Raw genomic sequence first — 8,660 nt, 5'->3', positions numbered from 1 at the left:
AGAGCTAGGTGCTCTTTTGGTACTTTTAGAAGTACTCAGTGGATGTCTTTAGTGAGAATTCATTCAGTGTGCACGTGAGCAGTGATTTATCATTTGATGATTAGTGTTAGTGCTCTTTAAGTACTTGTGAAAGTACCGTGATTTAGAAATCATCTAGCATTGCACAATTGATTGTCAGTCAAACGTATTTCATTTGACTCAAATATAGTGACTAATGCGATTGAATTTGTTAGTCATATATTACAGAAATTACTTACCATGGAGGGTTGAAGAGCTGTCCAACCACTATTAAAATGCTTATGTGAAAGTGCTCATTATTTTCAAGAGTAGATGGTAAGTAATGGTAAGTTGACATAGAGAATTGTTTATTATGAATGAATAAGGGCCAAGTGGTGGCGATTAGAAGTTGCATATTTTTGCAATTACGAATGCTTATGACTATTGATGCTTATAACTAATGATATTTCTTATGACTATATCATTACTATTTTGATTGTTTTCATTTCTTAGAATAAAAACTTTGATTTTAAAGAGGAAGGATCATATTTTGTGTGGTTTAGATGGTATATCACGAGTAAAATATCAAGTTCCGATGAAAGATGAACACCGAGGACGGTGTTCTTGTTAAGGGGGGGAGTATGTCATATCCCTCACGTAATTAACTCAACGTAAATCAAATTGTTATGAAATAAGTTACGAATTAGTTACAAACTAATTCTTGATAACTAATTTGGGGGAAATCAAGAAAAGGGGATCTTGGTAAAAATAAAACCGCATGGCTGTTGATTCGGTTCTTTCTGGAAAAAGCTGAAATTATCCATTCATAGGGCTTTTAAAAGAAATTCGTTTTATGCTAAACCGGGTTAAGCAAGCTTCTTGGATGTTACGCTTTGTGCTGGCATTATAGTTTTGCTCGATTCAATCTCTCATGTGTATATCAATTGTTATGTCGATGGAAGAGGGTTCGAGCAGTTTCCAGACGGATTTTACAATCGCAATCTCTTCGACCGGGGAATCTGTTTCATCATTGTTCAAGGCGGATTTCAGAATAGCAATCTGTACCAATTGTTTCAAGATGTGCCGAATTGTTTCAAGGCGTGTTAAACGAATATGTTCGACCATAAGTCAGATTGAATATAAGTCAGATGGAATATATGAAGGTCGTGTGTTCGGTCGACAATGCTGTTGCCTCTGTATCTGTATACTTGTTGAGAGATCGTCGTGTGTCTCTGTCTGTATTTTTGTTGAGAGGGTGTACTAAATATATGAATCGTGTGTTCCATCCACGTTACTTTGTATCTTTGTTTGGAGAGGGTTAAACTGAATATATGAAGGTCCTCTATTTGGTCAACGCTACTCTGTATCTTTGTTTGGTCCTGCGTTTGATCTTTGTTGGGAGAGCGTGAGTCTGCGTCAGACCAAATATATGAAGGTCGCGTGTTTGATCAACGCTCAACGCAGCTAGCACTTCATAGTTCTACCTCAAATCACGTTGGAGGTGAACAATGGCCATGAGCATCTGCCTTCGGCCATTGTGTGCCCCTGTGGTAGAGGTTGGAGGCGAAGACATGCGAACATTCTACACTTTGGGCTTTTATCTTCTTGCTGGCTACAACAGCAACATGATCAGTAGGGGCGCTCATCGAAAGTTCGCCATAGCAGTGAATCTGAGCGACGACAGTGCCTTTGAAGTGAAAAGGGTCGTGGTTAATTACCGCTGCCCGGGTGATTACGTGACCTTTCTCCATGATAGGCTGACCAGCATTTTGAATGGGGCCGATTGGGGTTCTATCAGTTTATCCGTCAAGGACAACAATGACGGGTCAGTTTTCCTGAGATCAATCTTTCCTGAGCACATGAACGTGGACGCAGATGTAGAGTTGGTTGGGAACGCTTTTCCACAATGGGTGTGAACTCGCAGAGCAACTGCAGATCCGTGTCTCTGGCGGATATGGCTTCCAAAGCAACGGTGATGGAGGCAAGGTGGATCGCGATGAACAAGATAAGTAACTTTCTCGCTTTCTGGAAGGGAAAATATAAATATAAGTATGCTTTATTTGGGTATCTTTTGAAAGATTTCTTACCAAATATAGATAGAATATAAACATAATAGTATGCAATGAGGAATGTGAAGAAAATGCAAGGATGTAAGAGCTAGGTAAATATGTAGTTTTTCCTCATAAAGTAAAAATGTAGATTTCTTTAGAAATACTACATGTGAATCTTGTGTTAAATGCTTTATGGTTCTAGCTAACTTTTGTTGTTCTGAAAATGCATTACATGCATGAGGAAGTTAGCTAGTGAAGTGCTTTTAGGCACATAGTTATTCGTTTCTGTAGTTTCTTTTTGGTCAAAGAGTGCATACTTCAGGTATGAGGATGAAGGATTCCAAGAGAGTTTTCTTGGAAACAAAATAGTGGTTCTTTCTTTAAAAATATATATGAATAGTGTTCCTAATATATTGAAAACCCATACTTGTATTATTAAAAGATTATGTGCACTGCATATACTAAAGAGGGGCTATTAGGATAAGCTAATGGATGCTCAAAGAACAGTCGTTGTGTTATGGAGATGTGTTCTTTGTATGTTAACAAAACTATGTTAATTTCTTGAAAAATAACTATGTGAAAGGAACGCATGTGCAAGGCGCAGAACAATAGTTATTACTTGGTATGTAAACATAACCAATGTGTTATATGTTTTAAAAAGGAAACATGGACTTGTAAAACTAATGGTTAGATCTCTTAGAGAGAGATATGTACCAGTGTGAGTAAGCATTGTGAAAAGTAGAATAAGAATTTACTTGAATAGATGTACTAGTTAGTCAGTATGTTATGCTTGCTCATGCAGATGAGTAGATGTTAAAAGATCACTTTTAGAGGTTGTTTAATGAATTATTAATAATGTATCTAATATTGTTGCCAAAGCTTGTTGACAACTACATTGACAGGAGACGATGGCGATTGATGCCAAAGGGGAAGTGATGTTTAACATTATGGCAGGAAAAGGATTATTGGTCCATGCAGATGAGTTCAAGTTGCAGGATTGTCCATTACTAGAACAATCATGCCACAAGGAATGTTGTATGTGGCGGTATGTAAGTAAAAGATTACATGAGAACTGTATTAGCTTTTAGCTAGTTATGTGATAACTTAATGATAACTCATTGTAATGATTTTATAACAATGGTTAAGGGATGGAATCCCTTGTAAGCCATTGAGTGAGGGGTGAAAACCCTCACAAGCGTTTAATAATAAGATTAAATGTTTGCTGGTTTTCACCCTACGGGGTTTCCAGGGTAATTTGGTGTTCAAATGGTGTGATTGCCTTTTGTGTCAGTTTGATAATGATGAGTCCTTGATGTTGATGGTTCTTTATTTGATGTGACAACCATAATGTCCTAGTACATGATTATTTATTATGGTTAAGTATATCAAGAAATGGATGCAACGATTCATGAGACAGTTTATGTTATTACACTACCACAGTGGTGGTTATAGGTTATGCAATGGTTATGCAACTTACTGTCTTTGATGGCAATTTACTTGATGTACTAATGAATATTATATCTAATGGTTAATGATGAATTGTGGAGTTGTGAATTGGTTAATTACTTGTGGTAATTTGTATAAAAAAATTCTAACTCCCTACTTTTACATGCGAGGTTACCGGGGTATGTGACAAGAGAATTTATATATCAATTATTAATAATAAAAAATAAAAATAATATTAAATTTAATAATTAAAATATTATTTAAATAATAAAATTATATTATTATAATAAAAAATATATTGAGTTAATAAATATAATAACAATGAGGATTAATATTTAAAAATAAAAAATAAAAAATAGATTTTATTGGAATATTATTTTTATGTTTGAAAAATATTGAAAGTAAATGTTTTAAGATCACGATAGGTTGAATGATTTATAACGTTAGGAAGGTAGTTAATGTGGTAAATATTTTGAAACTATAATCTAATATGGGCATATGTATGGTACTCTAAGATAAAGTGATTTTCATATTCAACCATTTTGATGCCACAAAGATGACATATTCATTCATCTCACAATGTTTTGAGAATTGTTCCATGCTTAGTTTCACTATACAACTAGTGAGAGGTTGTTTATATTCTAACAATGTGGGTTTCCTTCTTTGAACTAATCAAAGCATAGTGATACTTTTGATATTTTAGATTAGCGTCGGATACCCCCATATAATATCTTATATTTGTTTTGTCCTCTCATTATTTATAGCACCACATATTCTTCGTAAATTTAGATGTAATATCAATGATTTAGTGACGACTTGGCACCTTTATGCCTTTCTTGCTTGAGAAAGTAGTGATTGATCTTGGACTTTGAGGCAATTTTTGGGAGCCTCTTGTTGTGTATATGTTTCTTATCTTGTTCTTTTACATTAAGTACCTAATCATAGTTGTGGAGTGGGTGCACAAATATTTCTAGCTCCCTATAATACTAGTGTATCTCCCTTATTGTTATTATTAATGTAGCCCCCTTATTAGCCTTTCAAGGTTGGCTATTTTGGATAATTTTTTAAAATTAATTTTTTGGTTTTATTATTTATTTGATGTTATAATGGCCTTTTAAAATTCTGATGGGTTGGGATCAACTCACTCGGCATTACGATTAGTCCTTTTTAGCCTTTCAAGGTTGGCTATTTTGGATAATTTTTTAAAATTAATTTTTTGGTTTTATTATTTATTTGATGTTATAATGGCCTTTTAATATGAATAAATATTTCATTTATAGAGCTAGGGTTAAACAAATACAATTAACAAGTTTGGATTAGACCAATATAATTAGCAAGCTTGGGTTAGATAAATACAATTAACCAGCTTGGTTAGATAAATACACTTTACAAGCATGTGTATAGAGTTAATAGAGAGAATTTAGGGAAAATTTACTATAATATTAAATTTAATGATTAAATAAAATTATATAAACAATAAAATCATCTTGTTGTAATAAAAATATATATTAAGTTAATAAATATTTTAATAATAAATATAATAATGAGGAATATTATTGTTTAGAAAGATAAATTATAATTTATTGGTATGTTTTAAAGTATTTTAAGTTAATGTTTCAAGATCATTATAAGATGGATGTCTTTTAAGGTTAGAAAGGTAGTTTTTGAAACTATAATTTAATTTGGGTATATTTGGAATTTTAGAGAAAGTCTTTTTCATATTCAATTTTTTTAGCATCACAAAAATAACATATTTTTTCGTTCTACCATGTTTTGAGAATTGTTACATGCCGAGTTTTATATTCAACTAGTGAGAGTTTGTTTATATTTTAACAATGTGGGTTTTATTCTTTGAACTAGTCAAAGCATAGTGATACCTTTGATATTTTGGATTAGTGTTGGATATCTCTTAATAATATCTTAAATTTAGTTTGTCCTCTAATTATTTATAGCACACATATTCTCCTTAAATTTAAATGTAGTAATATTTTTAATGTTATTGATATTCTATAGCATGACTTCTTTGTTTATTGGTCCACTCATATTGGCCAAAGTGGAATAAAATAAAATAAGTAACTTATGAGTTTTTAAAGAATCTGGTCCACAAAAAGTTAGTGCTTGCCCCGAACCAGGGTTTCCATCGATCAATCAATCTCTATCTCTCCAGCCCAGCCCAACCAAGTAAGGACCCGCCAATACTTATTCGACCCACCTTATGACCCACCTATACATATTGGAGGGCCAGCCACCTTACCTATTTGGAAACCGCCTTCCCACTTAGAACTTTTATGCTTTGCTCGAATCATCCGAGCACTGACGGGCACTAATGATTTAATGAAGACTTACACCTTTGTGCCTCCCTAATTGAGCAAGTAGTGGTTGAGCTTGGACTTTGAGGAAATTTTTGGGAACCCCTCTGTGTATATGTTTTTAATCTTGGTCTTGTACATTAAGTACCTAGTCATAGTTGTGGGGTGGGTGCACAAAGATGCTACCCATTATAGTGCAACATGAACACACGACCATAACATTTTAGGAATACACAAAAATTCCTAAAAAACCATGCACACATTACCATTAGTTTAGGTTTAGCACTTGTTGAACCTCTAGGTCAACTAAATGACATGTAAAAGAATGCACATGTATTATTTTTTTCTTAAATGTGCACATTTTTCTAGAATATGCACACAATTTTAAAAAAGGTTCTTGCACATTCATCTTTATTAAAAAGAAAACAATTGCAAGGTCACATTGTTCATGAGAAAATTTGCAATAAAAATGTGTGCATGTGCAGTAGCCAAACCCTCCTCCTTGGTAAAGGTAGCTTCTTCTAAGGTAAGTTATTTTATTAAGGAAGAAATGAGATGGAAGACAGAGTTCACAACACTAAAGAGATTTCCCTACACGAGTAGATACAGTTCTACTACGAAATGTCGGTGGTAAGTTTTCAACCATATCAGTTTATTTGAGAAGCAGAAAATATCTTCCAAATTGGATCCCTTCCTATACTCTGCAAATTAATAGTTCTCAATACAAAGCTCGCACTGCTCGTACATATTCAAATAAAAAGGAAAAAAAATCACATGTTTCAAGCCTAGTTCTTTTCTTGATCAGAAATTAATCCAAAAGGCTCGGCCATTCAGTGCCATAACTAGTTGCCTCTGCCTGCCCCCAAGAACAACATATTCCCTCATCTGGCACTGGCCATGTCTAAGGTTTATCGCCTCCTGAGCTGGAGGAGGGAAAGGATGTGTCGGAGCCCATTATCACTGATCCTGAGCTAGCTGCAGAAGGATAAGGCTGCTACCAGCAGACAAAGATGCCCTTTTGTACAATGTAGACATGATTCCTACTGCTGCATTAAATGACATGACAAACTGTGAAAGCTTATTTAATTTTGACGAGCTCTAACTTTATTTTGATGTACTCAACTCAATCTTGAGCCCATATGGAAATTTTTATGGTTCTAAATCTTATTAGCTAGCTAGGATCCATGTACTTTTAACGAGTGGTTAGTTTAAAATGCATTGTACATATTTCACTCAATAGGAATATTTTTGGGATTTAGAAAAGTGGTCCAACAATCTAGATAATCGATGTGCATGGATCCGAACCATGAGAACAATTTAATAATATCATAAGGGAATGTAAGGATTAAGTGATTTTTTTTTTATTTTTTTTTCTATATTGGCTTCCAACTATGCAGAACTTGTCATCTCCACAAAATTACATTCTTTCCATGCCTGTGTGAAAAATCTATTCTTAATTGGATAAATCCCAAGCTTAATTCCCATCTGGCTAACCAACATGATAAATCAATATATGCCAAAGGATGTCTACACTATATAGTGTACAGGGCCTCCAAGTTTCCATTGCACCCTCCTATGAATATGAGAATGCCTCTAGTGAAATCCAAACAATCTCTAGCAATAGAGAATCTAGCAGAGGTCCTTGACCTGTGGTTTCTACCTTGGTCCACACTCCAATCTCTATGTTTAGGATGTAAATATTGTTAAATAATTTACGATCATCAGTAAATCCACCAAACACAAACAAATGCTTTCCAAGGGATATTGTTGCATGGCCTGCCCAAGGTGCTAATATCTGGCCAGTTGTGTTGAGCTCTTTCCACACAAGTGTATCTACATCAACGACATAGACATCAGAAAAATAAGACTTTGATGCATCCTCCGCACCCAAGACTATAATTTTGTTCTTCCATGACGAGCAAGTGTGGTTATCTCCTTGAGACGGTGGTTAACCACTGGTTGCATCCCTTATCCAAATTAAGTTAACTATTTCTAGTATGTAAAGTTCATTGCAATATATCTCTTCATATTCATCTTGAGCTTTTCCACAACCTCCAAACATAAATAGACGGTGATCAATGAGTGCAGCACTGTGCCCCTCACGAGCTATTGGTCCTTCACCACTTACGTTAGGTTTCACCGATGTATTTGTAGTGGTGTCCAACATATGAAAATATCGTAGAGGGTCCTTCCCATCTGTGCCACCAAATACAAATTTTTTTTTTCCCATAGTGGTATAGTTGTGGTTGTCCCTGAGAGAGGGCAGGGTTCCTTTCACCATAGGATTACAATAATTTTTCTGGCAATTCTCCTTGACATAGCCACCAAAAACATACTTCAAGAACAAAAATGAATATTTCATCAGGACCGTTCAGAATAGGAAGAAGAGCGGAATAATTTGCCACAATTTTAAACAATTGAACAATATTTACCTGCATTTGGTTGGATAACGTTGAATGCATAATCACATATATCAGAGAGATGGTCTGGTGTCGCTCCGCAACACATAATTTCCATATCTAGAAAGACAAGACAAGTTTTGTAAAGCGAATTTCATTTATTTGAGTTCGGAGTCATATCCATCCACTGGGGCCTGTAATTTCCTAATTCTTTTAATTAGAGAGATGGCTTGGTGCCGCTCTGCAACACAAAATTTCCATAGCCAGAAAGACAAGACAAGTTTTGTAAAGAGAATTTCATTTATCTGAGTTCGGAGTCATATCCATCCAACAGGGCCTATAATTTCCTATTTTTTTAATCCAAATCACTATTGATTTACAACGCTCTCCCTTGAAGCAAGATAGCATGATGTTTACCATTTGATATGGTTCGTCAAATTGAAAACCTTGTAATGTAA

At 34.6% G+C, this 8,660-nt stretch overlaps 1 pseudogene; it reads right to left on the bottom strand.

The window, feature by feature from the left end:
• Positions 1-7,335: 7,335 nt before the first annotated feature.
• Positions 7,336-8,084, bottom strand: LOC149139971 (acyl-CoA-binding domain-containing protein 4-like; annotated as a pseudogene).
• Positions 8,085-8,660: the final 576 nt, after the last annotated feature.

This window comes from Pinus tabuliformis, chromosome X (assembly GCF_031772625.1).
Source record: "Pinus tabuliformis cultivar Carrire ecotype Pingquan chromosome X, CPIR1, whole genome shotgun sequence".
Taxonomy (NCBI): Eukaryota; Viridiplantae; Streptophyta; class Pinopsida; order Pinales; family Pinaceae; genus Pinus; species Pinus tabuliformis.
Note: the sequence above shows the minus strand (reverse complement) of the source record. Positions and strands in the feature narration are given on the sequence as shown.